Source organism: Dermacentor albipictus, chromosome 1 (assembly GCF_038994185.2).
Source record: "Dermacentor albipictus isolate Rhodes 1998 colony chromosome 1, USDA_Dalb.pri_finalv2, whole genome shotgun sequence".
Lineage (NCBI taxonomy): Eukaryota > Metazoa > Arthropoda > Arachnida > Ixodida > Ixodidae > Dermacentor > Dermacentor albipictus.
In genome coordinates, this window is record NC_091821.1 from 184,810,937 (window position 1) to 184,838,859 (window position 27,923).

General features: G+C 49.4%; 1 long non-coding RNA gene across 1 annotated transcript in view; it reads left to right on the top strand.

The window, feature by feature from the left end:
• LOC135921933 (uncharacterized) overlaps nt 1-27,923 on the top strand; it is a 373,935-nt gene that overhangs the window by 26,570 nt on the left and 319,442 nt on the right. Inside the window, exon 2 of the long non-coding RNA XR_010570678.2 lies at nt 6,438-6,520. This is a non-coding gene — a long non-coding RNA (uncharacterized lncRNA). The remainder of the gene's footprint in view (nt 1-6,437; nt 6,521-27,923) is intronic.

The window sequence follows — 27,923 nt, forward strand, 5'->3', positions numbered from 1 at the left end:
TCATGAGTACGATCCAATCCTCTGCCTTCGACCGAGACAATAAGCTGTAAAACTTTCACCGAGCTCAAATCACGTTTTGATGTGGCAGGAAAGAGCTTTCTTATGGCCAGTATGTGCGGGTGACCCGTAAAGATGCGTGAGTAGGCCATTTCATGCCACAATAAATAAGAAGCTTCGAAACAATGGAGGCATGTTGTGAACTCTCTAATATCGAAAAAATCTTTCGAGGTACGCAGTCACCAGGCATACTCACGGCGAAAATTTATTATTATTTTTTGCGGGGTAAAGATGGGGGTGGAAAGGAAGCGATTAATGCGACATAATTTATGGTAATTTCCTCTCCACTGGAAAGACCATCAACAGCGAGCACCACTGTGAGGTTTCCCATTGTGTTCACAGTGCACACCGTAAGAAACTGGCTGTTTTAATCTTCACGGGTAGTTCTCTTCCTTCAGGACGATGCGCGGCCGTGTACTGCGCACCGCATAATGTGCACATGACGGGACCGCGATCGGGAGCGACTGCCTCATACGCAGTACAGTCCCGAGCTCGCTCCAAGCGACTATCACCTGTCTAGACCATTGAAGTAGTTCCTGAGAGGCCAATATTTCAGCAGTGATGATAAAATCAAGCAAGTTCGTGAGTCGCACAAAACGAGAAATCTCGCTATCCACGCGCTGCTGAACCACTGGGCGTCTCTCATCCACTGTGCAGCTTTCGGGCGCTAAAACACCACAACGACGTGGCGCTGGGCTGGTTGGTGATCTTGAAAAATACACGCCGCGGTGGCTTAGCGGCTACAGAGCGTTGCGCTGCGGAGCGCGAGGTCGCGGGATCGCATCTCGGCCGCATTTCGACCGGGGGCGGAATGCAAGAACGTACGTGTCCCGTGCATCGGGGGCACGACAATGGCACGACCACAGTGGAATCGCTACGACAAAAATGTGCACGATGGAACGACCATGTTGGCAAGACGGCAGCGGGAAAGTCGAAGGAAGAGGCAAAGAAAGCTTCGCTTTCAAAAAGACTCATGCCCTTCCACTCTGTGAAGAAGGATGATCAGCGAATTCTGTGTATGTGGGCCCCTTAATGTCGCCCTCATACACAGTTCAGCTACGGGTCGCCCCGGCAATTGCACTATATCTTCGGGATCGGCCCACGTATGGGGAGTGCGTAATGCCTGCTTCACCTGCTGCGGAGCAAAAGAGTGGCTACCTCAATGTTGAAACTGCCAGATCATTTCCCTACTCCTGATTTGAAACTAAAGAACCTCTGCGCAGCGCGTAGGAGAGCGGAGCGGAAACTAATGAGAAAAACGGGCAATCCATCTGCGAAAACTGAATTCAACAGGATAAACGCTGTCATCCGTCGTCACACAAAAAGGTTAAGACGAGTTCAATGGGCTGCTTTCTGTGAGAGTTTATCGGCGTTTACTCCCATGACAAGGATATGGGGAGTAATGAATAGCCTATCCGGAAAGATTCGCTTGCCCAGGCCATTCGAAGCACTGGCTTTAAAGCAAGGAAAAGATTTGCAAACCCTTGCAGAAGATTTTGCAGACGTCTACACATCTGGCAGATCAGCAGGAGTATCGAACCCTCTATTGTCTGAAGCATCGCATACCATGGATACGCCGTTCACCTTTCGTGAGTTGGATTTGGCGCTTAGCAAATTAAGAAGACGCTGTGCTGTGGGTCCCGATTCGATCAGCAATCAGATGCTGACAAATCTGCCATATGAGCGAAAACAAGCACTTCTCGACATATTTAATCACGTCTGGAGCACAGGAGAGATCCCAGAAGCATGGAAGACAGCATGGGTGGTGCCAGTGCTCAAGTCGGGAAAGGATCCTGCAAACCTCACCTCATACCGGCCAGTATCGCTAACATCATGCGCATCAAAGTTGATGGAAAGACTAATATGTACGAGGTTAACATGGTATCTCGAGCAAGGAAATAGACTGCCATCATGTATGATTGGATTTCGTCCACGGTTGAGTGCCCAGGACAGTGTCTTGGATCTACTGAGCCACATCGAGCACCATCGCGCAGACGGCCTTTCCACACTCGCCATCTTTATGGACGTTGCCAAGGCATACGACTGTGTGCTTCATACAGGCATCTTCAACGGACTCCGAGCCATGGGAGTCTCGGGAAATGCTCTTCGATTCGTCCATGAATTTCTCAGGGATCGATGTGTCCAAGTTAAGCTCGGAAGTATACTGAGTGACAAGCGACGAATTTCCCTCGGCGTCCCACAAGGAAGTGTCCTATCCCCCTTGCTTTTTAACGTTGCCATGGCCAGCCTTCCAAATGCCCTGAAAGTAGGTCGGACGGCAGTTAAAATGTCCATCTACGCAGATGACATCTGCATTTGGATCTCGGGGTACCAGCACAAACGTTTGGCCCGAATAGCCCAGGCCGCAATCTCCACTATCGATCGCCACTTATCGACGCTTGGCCTATCTTTATCAGCAGAAAAATCGGCCTTCATGCTTTTCCCGGGAGTGAGCCGCAAGTCTACACGTCTGACGCTGAATATCAGAGGGCATTCAATTCTTCGTGCAACTCATGTTCGATTCCTGGGCGTCACCATCGACAACAAGCTGCTATGGCGTGGTGCGGTCGAAAGTGTTGTGGCTGCATCAGTGCAAAGAATCAACGCACTTCGTCGATTGGCAGGTATACGTTGGGGTAACAATCCTATATCCATGCTTAAACTGAACGCTGCACTGATAACAAGCCGCATTCTCTATCAGCTCCCTCTGATATCACCGTCATCGAGTCAATTCGAGCGCTTGGAGGCAATGCACAGAAAGGGACTTCGCTTGGCGATGGGAGTTCCAACGGCGGCTTCAAACAAGAAAGTCACTAATGAGGCAGAGTCTCTTCCACTCCGCCTCTTGGCATCTCAGGCCTTGCTGACGCAGCTCTTAAGGCTGGGCGAGTCACGGGCAGGCACGGCGCTTCTCCGGCGGCTCAGAGCAAGAACTCGCTCACATTTCCATGCGGCGCTGAACACCTTCCGATTTTTAGGATTGGAATGGCCTAAACGAAGTCGCCTTGACCCGCCATGGTCTTTTCCGGACGTTACCTGCAGCCTCAATGTACCCCACCTACCGACGAAACGCACCATTTCAACTGCCGAAGCCAAGTTCATTGTGCTGGACCACTTGAGCACTGTGTTTCAAAGCCATCTACAAGTGTACACAGACGGTTCGGTGTGCGCACAAACAGATAGCTGTGCAGCGGCATTCTGCATACCATCCCTTGATGTGTCATGGTCTGGCCGACTGGATCACGTAGTTTCCTCTACAACAGTCGAAAGTGCCGCAATCACCGCGGCTTTGCGGAAACTACGGGCCTTTTCTGCACGAGATGTCGTGGTGCTGACGGATTCCAAGTCAGCATTGCAGAGATTACATCGGGGCCTACCTCTAGAGAAATTTACAAGGCAGTCTCTGGCACTGATCGACGACCTAACGAGCAAAGGATTTAACATAAGGTTTCAGTGGATTCCATCACACGTAGGAATTGATGGGAACGAGGAAGCTGACGCTCTGGCACGCCTAGCGCTGACATGTGTCCCAAAAGTGAAAGCTCCAAAAGCTTTTCGAAACCCTAAGGGTGCAATCCGCCTTCACTTTAGAGAGATGTTAAAGAATCCACACGAATCCTGTGTGACTCATGGATTTACACGTGAACAAGCGACGCTTTTATACCGCATCAGGACCGACTCCGCGTACACCCCAGCTTGGTTATTCAAGACTGGGCTTCGCGCTTCCCCACTCTGTGTTTTCTGTGGTGACATTGGCGACATCGAACATTTCATTTGGCTGTGCCCTCAGTTTGACGCGGAACGAAAAGTAATGGTCGACAGCCTACAAAAAAGCGGTCTCACGCACAGGACCTTTGAAGATGTTTTCCCCGGAGGGCCCGCGGCATTGAGGAAGAGAGGGCAACGACTTCTGATAGCCTTCCTGCGAGACACGGGGCTCATCGACACCTGGTGACACACCACTGTTCTGAACTCGAAGGAGGATCAGGCGGAACAATTGCCGGCTATGTATGCCAGGCTAACCCCGCCTGCTTCAACATCACCACCACCACCACCACCACCACCACCTGCTTCACCTCCGCCGCGAGTCGGCCCGGCATTTCACCATCTTCGGTATCGGCCCACGTATGGGGAGTGCTTAACGCCTGCTCCACCTCCACCGCGAGTCGGCCCGGCATTTCACCATCTTCGGTATCGGCCCACGTATGGGGAGTGCTTAACGCCTGCTCCACCTCCACCGCGAGTCGGGCCGGTATTGCACTATCTTCGGGATCGGCCCACGTATGGGGAGTGCTTAATGCCTGCTCCACCTCCGCCGCGAGTTGGCCCGGCATTTCACTATCTTCGGGATGGGCCCACGTATGGGGACTGCGTAATGCCTGCTCCACCTCCGCCGCGAGTTGGCCCGGCATTTCACTATCTTCGGGATCGGCCCACGTGTGGGGAGTGCTTAACGCCTGCTCCACCTCCACCGCGAGTCGGGCCGGTATTGCACTATCTTCGGGATCGGCCCACGTATGGGGAGTGCTTAATGCCTGCTTCACCTCCGCCGCGAGTTGGCCCGGCATTTCACTATCTTCGGGATCGGCCCACGTATGGGGAGTGCTTAATGCCTGCTTCACCTCCGCCGCGAGTCGGCCCGGCATTTCACTATCTTCGGGATCGGCCCACGTATGGGGAGTGCTTAATGCCTGCTTCACCTCCGCCGCGAGTTGGCCCGGCATTTCACTATCTTCGGGATCGGCCCACGTATGGGGAGTTTTTTGTTTACCAGGCCAACAACGACACGAAAATTTCCTTGGACTGTAGAGGTATACAGCTTCGCTACAAAATGCGCGGACTTCCATCAACGATGTATTCCGCCCCTCGACCGGTCGGTGGCAAGTGGTCGTCGCGTGGATCCGATAAAAAAACGTCGATAAAATAACAAGTTGAGCGGTCGTAGATGCAAGCGTCCGCACAGTTTGGTTGTTTCTGAGGGCGACAACTGAGGATCTTCAAAAGGTGGCCGACTGTCTTCCTACACCTGTCGAACCCAATTTACTCCATCATTTTGGCAGTAATAACTTTCTTCTTTTTCCATCGGTCCGATGGCATCGGATTATGCAGCATATTTGTTGTCATATATGCGCTGCACTCCTCGCAAGAAGCACGGCATTTCTCAGAGCCCTGACATGCTGGCACTAACGCACTCGTGATTCTGTTCTTAAATAGCCGGCACCCGGGTCCAAGGTTCGATTCCGGGGTTGAAAAGTTGAGCAGAACATTTCTTGTTTCTTTTCGGTGACCGGTGGCAGGTGGGGTGACTGGGCAAGAACAGCGTGATCATGCAAGATGGCCCGAACATCGACCTTAACGACTGATCATTTGGCTGATAGTACCATATATTGATGAATACCTTCATTCGGAATTTCTGCAGATTCACAGTGTCAATGACAGCTGTGCACTCTGCAGGAAGCCGAGAAAAAAATGCAAGGAACAAAGAAGCACGGTTAAAAGACGTGACGTATGAACTCGTGACTGAAGGGAGAAATATGATGAGGAAATTAAGGACGGTACAGTTATCAAGACACGACACAGGCTACCGAAACAGCCTGAACGATGGCCTTAACCGGCGAAGGAGTTTGATTTTTATTTCTGGATTTTTTTTTCATCCGAAATGCATGAAGTAGCGACAGAAAGCTTGTCAGTCGATAGATTGGGTTTCTAGTAGCCAATAGCGGTCGTCACATATGCGACTTGACCCGTCGCGGTGGCTTAGCGGTTATGATGTTGCGCTGCTAAGCACGAGGTCACGGGATCAAATCCCGGCCGCGGCGGCCGCGTTTCGATGGGGGCGAAATGCAAAAAAATTCCCGTTGAATTGAATGTGTGTTGTTTAGCGGCGCAAGGGCCAGGTATGACCAAAGAGCGCCATGACAGTGTTAGAGATTTCGCGGTGGAATGATGAGTTCTGTGAAGTTGACGTGGCTGGGGGTAAAGAGGCCCAAAAAATAGTCGCTGTAACGTGCGTAAAATCTACGCGCAATAAGATTATGGCGATAACTAATGACGAGTACTATGAGCCTTACACTGCAGTGCAGAAAAATGCTATGATATAAGGAACATATGAGATGCAAAAATTAGATACAGCACAACTGCCTCACCAGAGCCCTTGAAACACAAGGGCCTGGAGGCATGTACTATACAGTACGACTATCACTGCGGCATCCTCTGAAGAAAGGAAGCGCTACGAGTGTATGGGACTAATAACATATAAGACCACATCTCTGAGGAAACCTAGGACTGTGTATTATAACGCGGTTCTGCACCGATAAACATTACAGGATGAAGAGGAATGTGCTGCCGGTGTGCTAAGGAAGAATGTCTCTTTCTCTTAGATTCGGTTGCCCGACACCACAGGAGGATGTGGAGGACTGTCAGCCTCTCCCTGCATCTACCACAGGTTGAAGAGTCATTTCCGGTGAGTAGAAAGTTATGGGTGCCAAATGTGTGTCCTAGTCTGAGACGACAGAATAGGACATCTGTTCGGCGTGATTTTGTAGCAGAGGGCCAGAATCCTAACTGTGGCTTTATCAGGTGGAGCTTATTTGTTTCCGCGTCCCACCTGCGTTACCAGTGGTTTCGCCGTTCCTTTCGTAAGAAAGGCATCAGATCTGTGACAGGCATATCAGCGGTAGGGTTAACAGCTTGCGATGCGATTGACGTGGCCATGTCGTCCGCCAGAACGTTACCCTCTATGCCCCTATGGCCAGGCACCCAGCATATAACTATATGCTGGTTAGATATGTACGCTTTACACAAGACGGAATAGAGTTCATTAAATACTGGATTTTTCTATGTATAGAGTGACATCAAGGCCTTCACGACGCTTAGGGAGTCTGCATGCATGTATAGCTGCTTTCTGAAGTTTTGATTTTCTTATATGCTTCACAGGCGGACAATAGTGCGCAGGCCTCGGCCGTAAAGATACTTGTTTCCGGATGTAGTACATTGGATTCCGAGAAAAATGGGCCGACGGCTGCATAGGACACCCCGGCATTTGACTTCGAAGCGTCTGTGTAGAACTCTGTGCAGGAGTGCTTGTGCTGGAGTTCTCGGAAATGCATTCGGATTTCGATCTCTGGTGCGTGCTTTGTAACTTCTAGAAAGGATGTGTCACATTCTACCACCTGCCACTCCCAAGGTGGTAACAGCTTGGTTGGATGCATTAAGCGAAGCTCGATGAGTGGGACATGCATTTCATCGCTAATCTCCTTCACATGCAACGAGAAAGGCTGCCTTACAGAGGGACGATTACGGAAAAGTCTAGCACATGTCATATTGTTCATGGAATTAAAACATGGATGTTCGTGGTTAGAGTGTATTTTTAGAAAATATGTGAGACTGGTGTAAGTTCTTTGCAGATAGAGCGACCACTCATTAGGTTCTGCATATAAGCTTTCAACAGGGCTTGTCCTGAACACGCCAGTGGCGCTCGAAGCGGCAGAGTTATATAAGACGGCGCCATAGTCCAATCGTGATCGAATTAGGCTCTTATAAACATTCATCAGACACTTCCTATTGCTACCCCATGTTGTGTGGGATAGAATCTTAAGTTCATTGCCCTTAGAAATTTTTCTTTAAGATATTTAATGTGTGTAATGAAAGTAAGCCTGGAGTCAAGTATAATACCTAGAAATTTATATTCTTTGTTGATAGGTATTTGATGTCCGCACAGTTGAACATGAGGATCTGGGACAAGGCCTCTCTTTCTTGTAAAAAGAACACAAGAACTTTTTGGGGGGTTGATTTTAAATCCTTTTTGTCTGCCTACTTGGACACCTTGTTCAAGCCCTGCTGTACCTGTCTCTCGCATACTGTGAGGTTACAGGATTTGAAGCCGATTTGAATGTCGTTCACGTAGACAGAATAAAAAATGGCAGGTGGTAATGACGCACGGAGCCTGTTCATCTTCACGATAAAGAGCGTGCAAGTAAGTACGCCTTCCTGGGGTACACCAGTTTCTTGTGTAAAAGGTCGCGACAATACGTTGCCGATTTTCACGCGGGAGGTACGATTCAACAAATAGCTTTCAATTATTTTCAGCATATTTCCACAGATGCCCATTCGCGGCAAGTCTCACAAGATCCCGTAACCCCATGTTGTGGCACACGCCTTCTCCATATTGAAGAATATCGATAAGAAAAACTGTTTATGTACAAATGCATCGCTGATATATCCTTCAATGCGCACAAGATTATCTGTTGTCGACCGCCCTTTTCTGAAGCCACACTGATAGGGATCAAGTATATTGTTGAGTTCAAGGAAATGAATGAGTCTGCGATTAATCATTTTTTCAAAAACCTTACACAGGCAGCCTGTAAGAGCTATCTAACGACAACTTGCCGTCATGGAAGGGTCTTTCCCCTGCTTCAAAACAGGGACCACAATCGCTTCTTTCCATGTGTGTGGAAGGTATCCGGCTGCCCAAATAGTGTTGAAAAGTGCGAGTAGGGTAACTTGTGTGTCAGTGTGTAAGTTTTTGATCATGTCATGCATGACTCGGTCAGGGCCCGGTGCAGTGCTCCTGCATGAAATCAAGGCAGCTCTTAACTCGGCAATACTGAATTGCCGGTTATGCACTTCGTCGTGTCTACATATACGTACTGCCTCCCTCAAAAGTTTTCAGAACACGGAATCCGAATAAAATCTACATTTCATCGCCGCCTAGGCACCGGTCTTTCAACTGAAAGATCGAGCTGATACTTCTCCACATAATCATCACATTCCTGACATGCATTTCACACTGTGTGATTAAGTCACGAGAAATTTACCTTGTTTTCGTTTTCTGTGCTCCGAAATATTCTGAGGGTGGCTGTACGAATGGCTTAAGTTATCCTATTTCTTTGTATTTAACGAAAGATTGAGAATAGGGGATTGAGCTCGACACACGCTCAAAGTGTTCCCCAAGAGAGTCTGCTTGGTCTTGCAAGATATTCCCTTGGTCGTTCACCAGAGGCAACGGGTGGATTTGTTGCCCTTTTAGCTTTCTTAAGCCATTGCATGCTTTTGCCTCCTGCTTGTATGACTTAATGCCGGAGAGGAACCTCGCCCAGCTTTCTCTCTTTGGCTGACGTCGTGTCCGCCTTCCCTGTGATTTAATTTGTTTAATCTGAATCAGATTTTCGGCATCAGGCAATCTGCGCAATACGCCCCATGCCTTGTTCTGTCTCTTTCGCGCCTCTCTGCAGTCTTCGTTTCACCAGGCAACACGTCTTGTAAGTGAACCAGTATTCGTCTGCGGGATTAACTTTTCGGCTGCATCAATAATACAAGCGGTAAAATGTTCAACAGCATCATCTATAGTAAAATCATTTATAAAATCTCGTGGTAAATAAGATGATCGTTTAAAATGCTCCCAATCCGCCGATGCTAATTTCCATCGAGAAATATGCGGAGGGTTCTGATTACAGTGTTCCACTGTAGTTCTGATGCAGAGTTATCAGGTTTAAGTTACAGCAGAGTGGTCACTTCCATACAATTTATTGATCACGCACCATTCTAGATGAGACAGAAGAGAAGAGAAGAACCGATCGCTAGATCTATCGCTGAATATGTGTTGTCTTGGACACTGTAATACGGGTCGGCTCCTTATTAAACAGGCAGGCCCTAGAAGTCAGAAGAAAATTTTCTATCAATCGACATGTCGCGTCGCATTGCGAATCTCCCCGCCTCGTGTTGTGGGCATTATAATCACCCACGAGTATGTAGGGCTCAGGCAGCTGAATAATTAGGTTATAGAAATTGGTTTTTCTGAGATGATAGTTATTATTATTATTATTTGTTTTGAACACATACCATTAACAGGAAAGGGAAAGCGAGGAGCAGGCTGGCAACTGCCATCGGAAGGGGCACAACGCCTGCCTACTCTTCAGAAGGGAGGTGACAGCAACACAGAGATGTAAGATAGGGAGGAGGGGAGGAAAGAGGAAAGAGGAAAGGAAGAGGCACAGAACAAATCTAAAGAATGAAGTAGAACACAGTACATATCACACACAGTAGGACCGGTCACTGAAGGTCACACTACTACAGAATGTTGAATACAATAGTTTCGACGCTACGAACGTGAACCTAAGTTAGTTGACTCTATAAAAGTAAGTAGAGCGCGATGAGCGTGATCGCGTTTAGACGCACAACCACTGGTGTACAAACATTCGTCGAGTGTCGTACACCGCAGGCCAAGGAGATGATAGTCTCTCACAAGGAGGTATGTATATAGAACACACAGTCACAAGTTTGTTAAAAAGGATTGCCCGAACTGACACTGCCTCAAGGGGCGTCTGGAGAGCGATCTGTTGACAAGCTACAGACTTGTCCGCGACTGTTGCAACACCGCCGAAGGCATTAGCCTCGTTGCGGTCTTTATGATAGATTATGTATGAAAGAAAGTTTGTGTGTGTGGGTTTCTGATGTGTCTCTTGAACACACAACAGCTTTGGATTATGTTTGTGTAGGAGTTCTCTAATATCGTCAAGGTTATGAAGAAGACCTCTAACATTCCATTGTAGTATTTGTGTCTCTATTATGGTAAATGTGTTGAGTACTGTGTGGTTAAGAGACGAGAATTAACTGACGGGCCCTTCGGAGGCGCCGTGACGCGAGTTTTGTCTTTTTTGGAGCGATTGAGAGAGCCTCGCCGCTCCTTAGGCGCTGATGGCGCCGTCTGGCCGGTCGTTGTGTCCATCGCCTCTTGCTTGGCGCTGGACACGCGCTCTTCGGAGCGCTCCAGTTGACGTGAAGGCATCGGGACGTTGGACGAAACCTTTGGGCGGTCCCGTTGGACGTCCCTTCTTCTGGGGTGGCGGAACAGCGCTAGCTGTAGCCGCCACGGGGGCAGGGGACGTCACAGCCGGCTCATTGTGTGTGGGGGCAGGACAGCAGCCGGAGGCCGTTGTGGCGCTGCCCCCTGACGCGTCACAACGGAAAAGCTGCTCTTAGGTAGGTATGACACCCGCCTACGTGCCTCCTTGAAAGATATATTTTCTTTGACTTTGATTATCACAATTTATTTTTCTTTTTTCCAAGACGGGCTGGACCGCGAGTATGCGGCATGCTTGCCATCACAGTTGACACAATGTGAAGTGTTCTGGCACGTTTCAGAGGAATGTTCATTGTCACTGCACTTGGCGCATGTCAGCCGGCCTCGACAGTTCTGTTAACTGTGGCCGAACCTTTGGCACTTAAAGCATCTGAGAGGATTGGGCACGTATGGCCTAACACGAAGTTTGATATAACCGGCCTCGATGGACTCGGGAAGGACACTTGAGCCGAAGGTGAGTATCAGGTGCTTCGTCTGGATCTCTTTACCATCCCGCCTCATCTTAATTCGTTTAACATTTATGACATTCTGTTCACTGAAGCCCTCCAAGAGTTCAACCTCAGTGAGCTCCAGCAAGTCATCGTCCGAGACAACGCCGCAGGTGGTGTTCATAGTACGGTGCGAGGTTACTGTTACTTGGGTCTGCCCAAATGACACAAGTTTCGGCAGTTTCTCATATTGCTTCTGATCGCGGAGCTCCAAGAGGAGATCACCGCTTGCCATCCTCGACGCCTTATATCCTGTACCAAAAACTTCAGTTAAAGACTTGGAAACAAGGAACGGTGAAATGGTTCGTACTGGTTTGTCGGGCTTTTCCGAATGAATTACATGGAAACAAGGGAAGTTGTGGACTTGGCGTGCGAAAAACTGAAAGACATTTTCGGCGCGCCCTCGTTTCTGAGGGCGATAGGGGAGTTTAGGAAGAGCGTTTTCCATAAGTATATATGGGGTTTTCGGCCGCGATGCCGACCACCCACCATGGAGCCCAACAGGGGGACGTGACAGAAGTTCCTGCTAGAGAAACCCTGCGAACGCCAGCCGTACATCACTGCTATAACCAAATACAGCATAACCAAGGCTGGCTAGCCACACAAGGTTAACCCTTGCCGCCGAGAAATGTGGAAGTTAGGAGAAGTGAAGAGAAGACAGGAAAGATGAAAAAGGCGAGAGAGAAAGACGAAGATCGGAGAGGAGGACAGGAAGAGGCGACCGCCGATTTCCCCCAGGTGGGTCAGTCTGGAGGTACCGTCTACGTGAAGCAGAGGACAAAGAGGTGTGTTGCTTCCGCCAGGGGGCCTTAAAGGTCCGAATACCCGGCATCGGCTCAACGCCCAGGATTCCCCTTTCCCCAGACACGGCTAAGCCGCGCAAGGGCTACACGCGGAAGGGCCCAACCCTCGTGTGCTCGGGTACGTGGTGTCGCAACGCACCAAACGCCAGCTGACGCAGACGCCCTTGCGGGGCAAAAAAGCCCGTGTCTAAAGATCTAAAGATCACTAAAGATCCCCTGGTGGCCAAAATTAATCCGAAGTCCCCCACTACGGCGTGACTCATTAATCAAAGCGTGGTTTTGGCGCGTGAAACCCCAGAATTCAATTCAATACATACGACTTGTTAACGGAAGGACAGCAAAGTAATAGCAGAATGTTGATCAATGCTTAAGTATACAAATACTGGTTATATTCTGCTCTTGACCCACGGAATCCGGGGTCAAGCCAAATATGGGGTAATGATGCATTAGGGCAGTCTCGTACGTAAAGCGTTATCACTAGCCGGTCCTTTTTTTATCTGTAAATAAAATGAAGTTGTACCTTAATTTGTATATTAACAATTCGATCGCTGCAATTGACAGAAGAAATTTATCTCACAGCATGGCAGTCCATTTTAGTCAACTGTCCAAGTATTTTAAATGTGCAAGTGCTCATTTCAACAGGGGAAACATAATCGAAACTGTTATATATTTTCCCGTCACGCAAAATAAAAAAAGAATGTGTCTCATTGTTTTTCGCGTCAACTCGAAGCCCACTTTAAAGAAGATAAAAATAAAGTCACCGTCGTCTGAGGGCTTCTTTCGAATGTCACTCTGCTATGCGACAGCATTGTTCGCATTATTGCTTTGAGAGCTTCTTCTTCGTAATGTCATGGTGTTATTTTCCCCCACCTTTGATGTGATAAGGTAACTCTATCTTGTATTTACGACCTATGCAGAAGCCAAGGAGCAGCTGGCGCTGTATTTGTGCGCCAACATCTCCAGCTAACGTGGCTGCGGCGGCGGCAGCATAATAATAATAATAATAATAATAATAATAATAATAATAATAATAATAATAATAATAATAATAATAATAATAATAATAATAATAATAATATTATAAAAATGATTATGATGATGATGGTGGTGGTGGTGGTGAAAAGTCCAGGCGGATGAAAGAAAGTGATACTACCCAGCTCGAACGCTTTGTATGACAGATACAAGGTAATATCTTACGCTTCAATGACCACGGGAAAACAGCCGCTGAGAAAAGAGCGAAGGTCGCGACGGTATACGGTAGGAAACGTGCGATACGTCGCGTACGGAGTGTGTGTGTATTACTCCTGCGTATTCTTTATTTAACGCGAGGGGTAAACACCGAGTCCTCTGCGCTACCAGCTTCCCGCTCCTCGTTTGCACCACCACCGATGCGCCGCCTAGTCGTCTCTCTCCTTCGAGAAGAATCGGTTTCGCCCCCCCCCCCCCCCTCTCTGCTCGAACCCTCGCGGCGAATGCGACGGCAGTGCACGCGCGACCGAGTGCCACGGCCACGCAGCCCGACTCCGGTGTCGCGGCTACTTAAGCTCCTCTCACGCGACGGCGAATAATGGGCCAGTGTTTCTGGCCGACAGAGCTTCGCGACCAGCGTGAATGGTGCGTGCAAATTTTTGCCGCAAACTGCGTGCGTAGCGGCGACAATGGGCAGGGGGGCTGAAGGTGCGTCGCTTGGCGGAAGAAGTTAGAAAGGGGCCACGCACATGCGCCGGTGGTCGCGTCATCGTTGGCCCGACGCGTGCACATTGTTTCGTCTCACTAAATGAGTGCAGCGCTGCGTATAAGCGACAACAGGCTTTAGTCCACAGGAATAGCCCGGCGGGCTGTTCCTGTGTCGGAACACTTCCGGAAATTTTGGTTAGTCTGCACGAGAACGCTCCACCGACGAAGAGAGATGTGTAGCTAGCAACGCTCTACAAGTAACTCCAATATTATGAGCGGTTTGATAACGATTCTGAAATGAAGTTCTGGCTATGTATACGCTACTGCTTTAGCCTATCAGAAGCCGATATCGTACGCCATTTTTCCGTAAGAAAGCTCCGCGATCGGCCGGATACCTTGATGTCGTCATTACTGGCTATAGCGTAGCGGATGGAACCAATCACGAGTACAGTCTTTCTTTTACTATGCGCCCGACCGGCTGCGCAACGTTACGGCTAATAGCGTCGCGCTAGCTCAAGTTTACATGCAACGTTGCACGGTTCTAGCGAGGCAGAGTGTCGACGAAGAACGAAAGAAGGCGGAGGGGAATCGGGGAGGACAGCAGCGGACATTATTTGCCGCAGCACGGCCGCTGTGCAGGCGCTGCTACGCGGACGAAATTGGCATGACCCCCTTTGTTTCGGGAGCGCGGCAAGAAGCAAGTGGCAAACGCGAGACCCGTTTACGGAGTCGAGCCGGAGCGATAAAGAGTTCCCTGCACAATGGTGAGAAAGGCAACGAGGCCGGCCCCGCGGCGACGTCGCGCCACTCGCGGCTTCGCACGGCAACGCTAGCCGGCTGCGTGCAAATGGCCCGGCTGTTTTGGGGGAACGACGGCGCTGGTCGGCATGACTGGGCGCGCGCCCTATCTGTGCCGGGGCTTCCCGTCGTAACTTGAGCCAAACTTTAAGTATATGCAAATGCCACGCAGCTGGACAGAGCCGAGGTAACGTTGTTTGCCGTCGCTCGGAGATACTCAGATTACTTCTTGCATTCCGCCTAATTAGATAATTAGACTTAATTAGTTAGTCGGCTTCTCGAATATTATAATTAGATAAAAACTCTCAATGAGGAAATTGTAGAGCGACGTGAAAAAAAAAATCCCGATACAGCTTTCCGTTGCTCAATGCGTGCTACATAAAATTCCTTTTTAAGCGTGAAAGGACCCCGCGAATACACGCTAAATTGCCTCGAGCGGCCAGTCGCGCTGCAATTTTGCGCGTATTTGCGGGCTCCTTTCACGCTCGGAAAAACACTTTTATGTAGCACGTACTGAGCAACAGAAAACTGTGTCGGGAGTTTCTCGTGCTGCTCTATAATTTTCTCATTGACACCTTTCACCTGCAGTTGAAACTCGATTTGACGAAGTAATGACCTCGCTCGGATTATTTCATTAAATAGGGAAGTTCGTGAAATTGAGAAAGTGATTATTCGGTCCTTCAAAATCTATAATTGTAACGTAGCGACACTCAAAAGCTATACCGCGGCATTGTATTTGCCGCTAACCGTCGCATTCCTCGCATTCACTTGTGACAGCGTGAATTATGTCCGCCGTTTCTTCTTGGGAGGCTCCATGTCCGGGTGGTGCAGGCCATGTAGACGGCCACATGGAGTTGTGACAGGCTGCTGATATGCAAAGACGCGGAGAACGAATGCAGTGATTGTGCGAGCAGGCCGTGCAAGGAGGAGGAGGAAACAACTTTATTAAGGAGGAGATGATCAGTGCCATCTGTCACATAAACCATGGAATAACGAAAGCAACCACTGCCGCCCCTAGCGCCATTTGGTACGTACGAACGTATACCGACTGGCCGTTGTTCGGTGCATGGGCGCAGCATTCAGCCTCGCTGAAATAAAGCTATAGGGCCGTGACTATAGGCCGTAGAGGTGTTTTCGCGCGGTTGCGTTAGAGCTCACGCTCGAAGAAAAACTCGCATGCGTCAAAGAAATCAGCTCTTTTTCTACTCATTTGTCTCAGGAAAAACTTCGTTAAATTAGGTTTTCGTTAACAGAGTTTCATTAATTCGGGTTGATGGCAGTATTGAAACCTATGGGTACCAGCCAGGGAATGCAAATTTCTTCGTTATATCGGAAACATCGTAAAATCGGGTTTCATTAGATCGAGTTTGAACTGTAATTATAATATTTCGGAAGCTTACCAATTAATCAGGACTAATTATGCAATTAGACGAAATGCAAAATATAATATGACTATCTCCAAGCAACGTTACCTTGGTTCTGTCCAGCTACGTGGTATTTGCATATATATATATATATATATATATATATATATATATATATATATATATATATATATATATATATATAAAGTTACTCTCAAGTTACGTGGGACACTTTTTATAGTAGACGTGGTACTTTAATGGACTATCAGTTATTTGTCCTATGCGCATTGAATTGCCTTCCTGTCGTCACTTCTTCCTCTTAATTCCAACTAGACTATCAGCTACATCCGTTCTAATACATGCTGCCCTGCCTCTTTACCTTTACGCCTACCATTTATCTTTCAGTCCCTCGATATACCCTGTACTTAGCTTCTTTTGTTATCCTCCAAGTTTCCGTCCTATAATCTGGTACTGGCAGAATGCCATTAGTGTACACTGTTCAACTATAACGGCAAGTTGCCGATCATGGCACTGGAGTGCCTGCCATATGCGCTCCAACCCATTTTCATTCGGCCGAAAAATTTCGTTCTCGGGGATCAAATATGTGCATGCACACTAAAGCAGGCGCCTCTCGCTACAAACTTTACCATTGGAGGAGTTAAACTGTACTCGTGTGCGATATGTCACTATAGCCCCAGGCCTGAACGTCCTCTTGTTGGCACATCTTTCTTAGGTACTTAATTGACCTGCTCCCGCCTCACTATATACCAGAGCCTTTCTGCGCCGTTACTGCCTGATTGGAAGTCGCCTGGTCTATCACCATGACCGTGCCAGAGATATAAAGCAAAACAAGAGCGGCCCGTGCCAGCATTAAAGGAATTCACGCTACACCCCATCGCATGCTGGACGGCGGTACATCAACACTGAAAACTATATAACACGAAAAAACTGAGTCATCTGCTATAGCTGTGCGGGTTCATTAAACAGGTGCCACTATTTCCCTCAAGCTGAGCCACTGGACCTCTACCATGTACTGTCACGTGGCTGGTTGCGCTGCGTGCAGCTTCCTCTTACATCGTAAGGCAGCCAGTGCGCAGTAAAAAGAGAAAAAAAATATTGCGATAGTAATTATGCGGACGCTCTAGGTGAATTCGCGCCGCCGCCGCCATTGTCGTGCTGTTCCGCTCGACGGCGCATGCGCAACTAGCGCGAGGATGGTTAGTGGGCCTCCAGAGACGCGGAGTGCGTTTGGCTGCAAAAACGACGAAAGGAAGTGGACGCACCATCAACGCTATATACGCTCAATGGCGGAGTTGCAGGTATAGCGGAGTTGCAGGGTAGCGTTCCGCCTTATGCTGCTGGCATGAGTGTTGAGCGCGCTCCGCTACTAGCATTCCTTCTGAGCTGCTGTGCGCATGAACTAACGGGAGAGAAACGGTCGGTGAACGTCCAGCTAACGTTATCTAATATCTTACTAAGCACATCTGTGCACCATCGTGGTGCGACGCTCGTCATAACACGAGCGCTGTGAGACGCCTGGTATAGCTGCCAGGGCGCTGTTCCTTCATGCCCAGCATAGGAGTCGCCTGGCGGGCTGCGTTGCGCGTAGGTGTCGCACCCGCGTATCGTTAGGATACCGTCCGATGAGTCCAAGCGCGCTGAACTTTGCTATCGCTGTCAGTGCATTTCCCTTCGGGTGAAACCTCCAATTTTATTGTACCCTTAATGGCGCGGTTTTGTCCCATGGCTTGTCCTTCCCCCACCTTGCCTATAATCGCTCGCCGAACGCACACGTTAGCCATACTTCGTGACGATGCTTCATCATATTTTACGTCAGACGATTCACGATTTTACCGGCTAATACTCTTTTCTAGAAATGGTGACGCGGCTGGCCGGCCGCGTGTGTAAATCACCGTTCTTGTCATGATCCGTGCGTCTCCTCCCTCATTGGATGTAAGGGAGCCGTTTCGCTGGAGTTCTTTCTGACTTCCGGAAAAAAAAAAGAAAAACGGCCCGAAAGACAAAGAAAGGAGGAAACCTTCGCCAGCGCAGCCCGGCTGTGAAAGAGAGCCTCGGATGTGAAAGCGCACGGGTACACGCGCCAACCGCGCACCACTTTGGTAACCGATTGGCGCCGAGCCACTATGCGCTGCGTCTCTCGTCCTTTTCGCTATTTCCTTTTTATTGTATGGGCTGGGGGATAAAAAAAAAGGATCCGGAAGGACGTCGGAAATGGCCGGCACGGCCGAAACTTTCTGGCCAAGGCGCCATTCCGCGCCGCGTCTCGAAGAGCCCTAATCCAGGTCTTTCCTCGGGCCGCAGCAGGCTCGCCCGGCCAGAGGAGGACACGGTCGGCGACCACGCATTCCGGGGGTGGGTTTTACTGCTCGCCGACCGCTAGCCCACATTTAACGAGGCGAGGGAGATTAAAGGGCGAGAGGGCTGCTGTCGCTGTAGCCGAAGGGGCCCGGAGGAGGAATTAAGAGAAGGCGGCCAATTTCAAGGGGAGCTGGCCGAGCGAGGCCGGGCCGCAAGGCTGCCGCAAGCGAAGTTGGGGCTCCGAGGTTCGTTGACCCGCTCGCACGCGGACACCAGCGGCGGGCGGCGCCGTATAAATGAGCCCTAATCTGAGGCTGAGGCCGAGACGGGCCGAAAAGAAGTGCACATTCTCCCTCCTTGCCCCGCGCCGCCCTTTCTTACCGGACTGGCGACCATATATATGCGACTCTGGCGGAGAAAAGCGCGCGCTGCTGCGCCCGCGAATAGAGCACTTTGTCTCGGGCCGCACGCACGGCGAAGGACGGGAAGGGAGCCGCGAGATGAACTCGCGCCGGTGTCGCGCTCTCCTCCGGTCCGGGCTTCGAAATGGCGGTGGCGTCTGTAGATCAGGCAACGTTCGAGTCCGGCCCGACCGCTTCCCAGCGACGTGCCCTCTTTCGTTTCTTTTTTACGGTCCCCTGCCGTTGCGAACTCATTCGGAAGAAAGAAAGAAAAGGAGTAAACTCGTTTGTCTTAGCCGTCCTGCCTTTTGCCCACTCTCGGATATCCTATAGTATGTTTCACTTCCTGGACCTTTCTCGAAAAAAGAAGTATATATATATATTGCCTCGTTCGTTAACGACTGTAAAACGGATCGGACGCTGCGGCGCTCCCTCGAACAGATCGACTGAGCGGGCACGACGTCTTCGTATACGTGTCGCCCGAAATGTTTCCAGCTCGCGAGCGACCCGGACGAGTGCAGTCGTCGAGTGCAGCAATGGGAAAAATATAAACATAAAGAGTGCATAGCAAGGAGGGCCGCCGCTTTATTGCGCTACACCGAGGAGGTCCAAGGAAACGAACGTCCTGGTAATTTCAAAGCAACTCCAGGGGCTCTGCAAGTGGTCGGAGCTTGGTTGCCTGTACTGAGTTAGAACCGTCTTGTTCAACGTACTGCAACGTGGATGTTTGGGTTTTTATTTTAAGTGTAAAATGGAAAGGTAGGCCTATTTATAGAGCTGGCTATCCCGAAGTGATGTGTTTTCTTTACTTTCTCTTTTCTCTCTTCAGTAATCTTGCCTCAGTAGTGTGGGTGTTATGCCAGTTTCTTTCATGGGCGCTGCCGCCGCACACGACAACAACAACCAACGAATAATTATTGTTCGGATTTTAATTAATATTCCGAAGTGTAACTGATAGCCACGTACCATAAAAAAAGTAGCACCGGGCTTTACTCTTGAATGATGAATTATCCTAAACTCGCAGGTGAAAGGCGCCATACTATATATAAACACAGCGACTGCCCAGGAAATTTGCTGGTGCCAGGTGTGATTTTCAACTGAAATTAAGTTTCGTTCATTGCGAAGCTCTCTGATTTCCCTTTGTAGCTTCATGCTACTTTCGGGCGGTTGCCAATGTACACTTTTTCATAGCTTTCCTTTCCGCTGTGTTGCTTGTTTAATGCGAGATACTTAGACTGGTTTGAGTGCATATATTTTACGGCCTTTTTTTTTGTCAGTGAAGTGGTCTATATGGCCATGATTCCAGGATTTCTTCGCGTCCGTCACATCGACAGGAAACCCAGTGGACCGATACCGGAGGCCGCGCAGGGCCAGGAGCAATGGCTCATACCCCACTGATGCAGGGGCGTGAAGCGAACATACAACACAGTTTTCGTTTCAATACGAAACGCACAAATAAAAACAGCCGTCAAACGAGGTGACTAATGACGAGGCACGCGCATGCACTTCCGCCTTGATCAACGCAAGTTGCCACCAATCCCTCGCCCGTGGTCGTTGTTCGAGACTTTAACGTAGAGATCTCAAAACCGGAAACAAAGCAGTGGTTCACCCACTTCGTGCAGTTTGGCCTCGGTTACTTCAATGATCTCACTAAACCAACCACATGTACACGGGCCATGCATCGATTTAACTTTGGCCAAAAACATTTCTCAAATAAGAGTTGAAAACATCCGTTTGTATCATAACGACCACAAAGCAGTATAACAGTAATTTCGAAGTAATAAATGAAATAAAGGTTCTGTAAACTGCATTGAAACGTGTGTTTGTGTCGTTTATCGACACGACTGCACAGCGCAAAAGACGAGGACAGAAGAAAGGACACAACTCAGCGCCTGCGTTGTGTCCTTTCTTCTGTCCTCGTCTTTTGCGCTGTGCAGTCATGTCGATATTGAATCATCAGCTCGCCCAAGCTTCGACTTTATCATGCCATATATTACTTTGAAGAGCAATGTGTGTAATGGGCGCACACCATGGGATCAGTGTTCGAGAAGTCGCCCTACATTAGGCGCAACATACATACAGCTTCGCAGACCAACCACCTTCACAGGAGTGGATCGGGCGGAGACGTTTCTCTTCATCGTCAATATTTTTGTTTTTTCTTCTAATGTGTCGGCACTGAAGTTTTTACAAGCCTACAGATCGTCAGTGGGCATATCGACCACCATCACACATACGAGTGGCAGTGTCTCATTGATAAACTAGTCTCAACGGTGGGCGCAACTTTGTGGATCCATAGACGCTCGCAAACATATCTTTCATACGCGGAGAACCGCGTAATGCCTTCGTGTATTTTCTGAGCAGCGCCTTCCATTCTAAGCCCTGGCGCTTTTCCAACGTCGGCAGTATACAATGAAGTAGCAGGAGGTTTCTGCAGGATAATTGCGCGGGCCAATCCAATTGCATACGTTTTCTTGCTACTAATAGCATTCCACATGTCAAGCTGTTTACACAGCTTTCTTCCTGTCCTCCTCTATCGATGATGAAAATAAAATTAAAGTTCATTCACGGGATTGATGCATGGACCTGCCTTTCGCTACTGGGAAGCTCGTTGCGCCTCTTGCCTTGTATAATAGGTCATCGTCGCCTGGATCAGATACCATATCGCGTACCGCACCTTGTGCCACATTAGTGAGCGGGCACGAAATGCGTTGCTGGACATATTCAACGAACCTGGCGTTATGGAGACGTTCCTCAAGAATGGAAGACTAGGGGCCTGGTACCGCTCCTCAAACTTGGCAAGTCTCCGCTACAGCTCACGTCATATATACCGCGCTGGCTACTTGCGTAGAGAAGGTGATGAAGTGACAAATATGATGAAGCGCTGACCATATATCAATGTACGCAGATGACATCTGCGTCTGGACGTTAGGTGTAACACGCCCTCATGTGCACGCGATGCTTTGAACAGCCACGACTTCGATATCGGCGTACCTTTGCGAACGACGTCTCGAGATTTCATCGGAGAAATGTGCACTCATCGAGTTTACACTGGCGTCAATGACGTCGTATGCCATATCCATCAATGGGGGAAACGCTTGTTACGCCAGGACACACAGATTCTTAGGTTGTCATCATTGGCTGAGATCTCTGCTGGAGTCCTCATATGGTCCACCCGAAGAAGCGCCTCACAACTATTTCACAAGTATTCAAATTTTTGGAGGAAAAAGGCGGGTTAACGTCAGTACGCGTGAAGCTAAAACTCCACTAGACGGTATTTCTCGGGTATATGCGATAGAGCTTACCTGTACTGACCAACGCTTGCAGAAATAACAATAAGTGACCAGGCCCAGGTACTCTGGGTTTGTATTGCATTGACACGCTGCACATTAACAGCGGAAACTATTCCTACTGCCAAAGATCGCATTACTTTGGAAGTGCTGAGAACAGACATCAGACACCTAGTCGGCACCCCTTCCGCCTACTTCGCCTCACTGCCATAAGACTAGTCTTGCGCCTATTTTTGTCAGAAGGTATCGGCTTAGCGCGACCGCCTTCATATAGAATAAACGCCTGCCGAGAGACTGCTTGCACTTCCTTGTTGTTTGGCTCGACCACAAGTTCCGCTTTCAGTACCACCAGGGAATCGGACGAAAACAGGATTCTCGTCGCCAGCTTTCAAGCACCTATTTCTACTGATGCTGCACGAGATATACAAGGATCATCCCCAGATTTACAATCATGGCTCGATAACTCTGGCCCGATCTGCAGGAGCTGTGATCTACCCCGCAAAAAGCGTCACCATTCAGTTCAAAACCTCTCACCGAACAACGTTGACTGCCGCGGAGCTTGCTGCACTTCGCAACGCACTTCGCATGATTCGTTAAGAAACACCAGTACAATGGAGCGTTATTACCGATTTTAAGACAGCCCTGCAACGTCTGCTATCCGCTCTACGTCGTGGACCACAAGACCAACTAGTGCTAGAAATAATGCAGCTATATTGGGGGCGAGGACTTACGGACTCGCCATCTGTCGGAAGCGCCTCCCTTGCGTATTATATGAGGGATAACGCGGCGCGCTCATAGGTTTGGCTGTCGGCACTTAACAAAAACACCACGCGGTAGTCCTTCTGGACATTTCTATAAGTACTCGCGAAACTAAAGAAGTTTTTTACTGTCAAAATAATCATCTTGGGCAAACAGAAAGCACATGATGGTTTGCAGACACTATACCATCTCTTTACTGAATACGTACAGTGAACGCCCACTGCACGTGGTCACCGCGATGGAGTCACCAGAGCCTGCTTCTTGCGTGAAAGGTCGGCAATCGCTGAGAGCGAACTATATGTGAAACATGTTCTTATAGTGGGCTGTCTATACAACCAAATGGAGCACAACAGAACGTATACTCAATGCAGCAATCGCACGGGCTCGGGGTGACCGACTGCACGCATGTCCGCGCCCAATGTGTCGCTGCGAGCGCGTTTTCGCATCGTGCCGTGAGCTTTAGGCCTCAGCATATGAGCATCTGACAGTACACAAGCAACTATTGTTGCATGGACGCTATCAGAGCTGTTCGACATTAGTCTGGCAGCGCACGCTGGGAAGCGTCTCAGCGCGCGCTTTCTGCTACTCACCGAACATCGGAACCCCGACGCCGTATCAGAAATCTTCCTCCCGGAAGTGCTTGCAGCACACCCGAGTTGTAGCCGATGGCTGTTTGCCGGTTCTAAGTTTCGCGATCCAAGCTTCACGCATCTTCTGGTCCCGCGGGTATGTGCGAAAGCTGACACCGGCCTCCGTTGTGTACATACAGCACTGCGGCACGGAGCAGTAGCCTATACCATGTTGGACGCTTTCAAAGGCCGGCAGCCACTACTTATTATAGTGTCTTAAAGGGTTAACAGCGCACAAATACGGTGACAAAGAGAAGAACGCCGTCTTGTGTGCGCTGCTAACCCTTTAAAATGCTTTACCGACTAGTCAACCCATCAAGGCATCCTGTGAACTTTGCAATGGTGCTTTCATTGCTTTCACAACAGTTATTTCATTTCAGTGTTGTCAAGCACACACCCGAAGTGGGAAAACCTCTCCACTTATCAAAACCGCAGCGCTGGTGGGAATTTAAACTTTCGTTTTCAGCTCGCTTCGGCGCTTCTCAAACAGCCGACGCTCCCGCTGTGTCCCCGTGCTTCCTCTTAACACGTCACGCGACGGCGGTACGTGCCAACTTTTCCAGCGGTGGAGCTCGCCCCCAGTACCATCAACTAGTAGGGAAACGACACGAAGTCATTTTTCAGTGGCTTCTAGACCTATGTGGCATCATAGGCAACCAACATGCCGATGAAGCTACTAGGAGCGCTTGCGCAGATGATCTGCAGGAATCAATGCCGCTGTCAAGAACATATGCAGCAACAAATCTTGGCATGCTCGCTAATGATTCATATGGAACACGACAGATTTCCGGCATAACCGTTTGCACCGCCTGGACTCATCCCTCCGACTCCGCGTTCTATCTGGGCTATCATCAAATCGAGAAAACTGTTCGCTGCCAACTGTTGGTTTGGTGTATTTTTTATATAAAATTTTGCTTGCCGCATCGGAATGGCTGACAGTGCTGCCTGTGACGATCGCGGCAGCGAGGAAGCCATCGGACATGTCCTCAGTCCTCGCTACAGCTCCCAGATACAGTCGCTCGCCGTAGCGTTGGCACGCCTCGACGACCGGCCGCTTTCTGAGCAGACCATCTTGTAGTCCTCACATCAGAAGGCTATGCCAAAGGCGCTATATATACTGAAGCTCCTGTGTTCACGCAGGAGAATCCGGAGAATCCGCACGGAGAGAATTGTTGAGTCTTTACAACTCCTCATGGGAGGAGGGAAATGTTCCTGATGAATGGAAAGTAAGCCACCTGGTGCCACTCTTGGAACAGGGCAAATCGCCACTATAGAGATCACCTCTTACCGCCCAATAGCGCTGGCCAGCTGTGCAGGAAAGATAATGGAACGGATGATTCTTGGCCGCCTGGAATGGTACCTTGAACACTACAAGATTTGTCCGAATTTCATGAATAATTTCCTACGTGACCGCTCTTCCATCGACAGTGTAGTTGATCTCGTTTCATATGTCCAGCACGAAAGGTCCCGTAAGCGTTTATCTGCAGCTTTATTCTTTTTAGATGTGAAAGGCGCATACGATAACGTATTACATGAGGTATAACGTATGTATACGTTATGTATAAGTATACGATAACGTATAACGTATTACATTCTCGACGCTCTTGCAATGGTTGGCCTAGGTGGTCGAGTTACTATCTGCAAGATCATTCTTTGTGGTAACTGACGATGGCACAAGCACGCGACGCTGTACCAGCAGGGGCGTTCCTCAAGGCCGGGCTCTCAGCCCGTCGCTACTCAGCCTCGCTCTTGTTGGACTTGCTGAATACTTGCCAACTACCATCAAGATTTCAATATACGCAGACGACATCTGTGTCTGGACTTAGGCAGTCACACGTCCTCAGATGCGTGCGCTGCTTTAAAGAGCGGCAACTTGGACAGCGAGCTACTTGTGTAAACAAGGTATCAGCATTATCACCAGAAATATGCGCACTAGTCGCATTTACTCGCAAACCAATGACGCCTTCTCAATCAGTGGTCGGACCATTTCCTATGTCAGAACCCACAGATTTCTTGGCGTAATTATTGACCGAGACTCCTGTTGGAGCCCGCACGTGGCCTACATGAAACGGCACCTGACAGCAACATCACACTTGTTTAAATACTTGACAGGAAAAACGGGGGGGGGGGGGGTGTCAGTAGACGCAATGCTGAAACTCTACAGAGCTCTCTTTCTCGGTTTTTAAGATATAGTCTACCTGTACTGAACAACACCTGCAAGACAAATATTCGTGTTCTGCAGGCAGCACAAGCTCAAGCACTCAGAGTTTGCCTTGGTTTGCCCAGATGCACGTCAACAGAGGCAACTATTGCGATTACGCGTGACCATCCAATTCAAACTCACATTACGGTGGAAGCCCCGAGAACGCACATCAGACATTCTGCCCGTACCCCCTATCACCACCTTGCTACACCACCTTCAGACAGGCACCAATCATCATTCTCTAAAGCTATCCTCAAGTACAACGACAAACTTCCCTCGGGCTTCACCGCTGCATCTAAACCATCGATACCCCCCTGGTGTCTTATTCGCCTCACAATACATCTCAGTGTACCAGGAATCGGGAAAAAGTCTGAGCTGTTGTCGCCAGTGATGAAACAACTGTCTCTGATTCTTCTGCACGAGAGGTATGCGGACAGTGTACATATTTATACTGATGGTTCCACAAACATTCAGTGTTCGTCCGGTGCTGTGGTTGTCCTGGCGTTCGTCCCTGGCGTTCGTTCTAGCGAACTTTGACAATAGACCATTGTCAGTTGAAACGATTTTTACATGTCGCCGACAGAAGACTTCGCAGCTGAAGGCGACGAAGGGACTTCGGTTTTTGAAAGAGACGGGCTTGAACAAGCGGCTGGTATACAGTGATGTCACGTAACACGCAAGAGTGACGGACTGTAACTGACGATGTGTGTGCTGTGCTATGTGCGCTCTCTCTCCTCCCTATATTTCATCCTCCCCCATCCCGCTCCCACGTGTAGGGTAGCAAACCGGTTGAGATAAACTGGTTAACCTCCCTGCCTTTCCTTCTCCAATTTTTCCTTCCTTCCTTCCTTGCGTTCACGCGACCTAGTTGAACGGCTCTGACACTCCCGCGATCTCTTCTTTTGTGTGTGTGTGTGTGTTTCTCCTTTTTCTCTCTCCGTGTGGTTTTATTTTTATTTTTCTGTCTGCTCTTACTCCTTTCCCAGTGCAGGGTAGGAAAGTGCAAGTTCATTCTCCGGTTAACGCCTCCGCCTTTCGCTTTTCCTTTATCTCTCTCTCTCTCTCTCTGGGTCTTTATCCCCACAATAGTCACGCAGATGGCAGAAAAGTATCGCAAGAAGAAAAAAAGAAGGGAAGGGAAGGGGTTTTACACGCTTGCTTGAGATTTGGCACTATATCCTTTCACCTCTCTCTCTCTCTCTCTCTCTCTCTCTCTCTCTCTCTCTCTCTCTCTCACCTCGTTATGAAGTGTACGCTGTTTTGCAGCAAAGCAGCCGAAGCGCAACTGTCGGAAAGACGCCTTCTCTTCGCCAGCAACCCGATCCCCCTCGAGAAAACAGTCGCTGCTGCTGCTCGTCCGTGCTTCACGCACTGGCGCTTGGATGAGCACGTTTCTTGCGCCCGCTGCTTAGCGCGCGTGACCGGTCGAGGATGCGACGAGCGACCACGCACGCGCAGCAGCTCCGCGCCTCCGTTATCGCGGGACACGCGCGAACGGGATGCGCGCGCGGTTATCGCGGCGGGAAGATACCACTCGAGCTTCGCATTTTGGCCCCGCGAGTCTTCTCGATATAGCCTTCTCCCAGGAACGCATCGAGGTCGGGCCATGCGTGTTTAGTCTGTGTGTCTGCTCCCGTTCGTTCTCCAAGTGTGTATATATACACACACGTGGGTGCGGCGTCTATCGTGCTCGTGCGCGGAGCTCTGGAGCTCAGAACTCGCCGCGCGAGTGGAGATCCATCGCTCCGCGAAACGAGACGCGCGTCGGAGTCCGCGTGGCCACGACGCGGCCCGACTTTGAAGACGAAGCTACCGGGAAGAGCTTTGATTGAGTCGCCGCAATTGTCAGCAAAGAAGCATACTATCACTGCCGCCGGAAGGGGCATGACGCCTGCCTATACTCTTAGGAAAGGAGGTGACAGAAACAAAGAAATAGAAGATAGGAAGGAGGTGAGGAAAGAGGAAAGAAAGAGCAACGGGGCAAATCTAAAGGAATAAAGTAGAACACACAGCACAGGTCACACACAGCAGGGCCGGTCACTGAAGGTCACGCTACTACAGAATGTTAAATATAGAAGAAATAGCTAGTGTCTCAGCTACAAACGTGAACTTAGTTAAGTCAGTTAACTCTAGAAAAGTAAGTAGATCGCGATGAGCATGATCACGTCGAGACGCACGACTTAAGGAACCATGCGTGGACCTTCCACAACTGAGCAAGGCAGAGAGCGAGAATCGCCTTAAAGATATTGCACTGCACATGGTTGGTCAAGCGGTTTC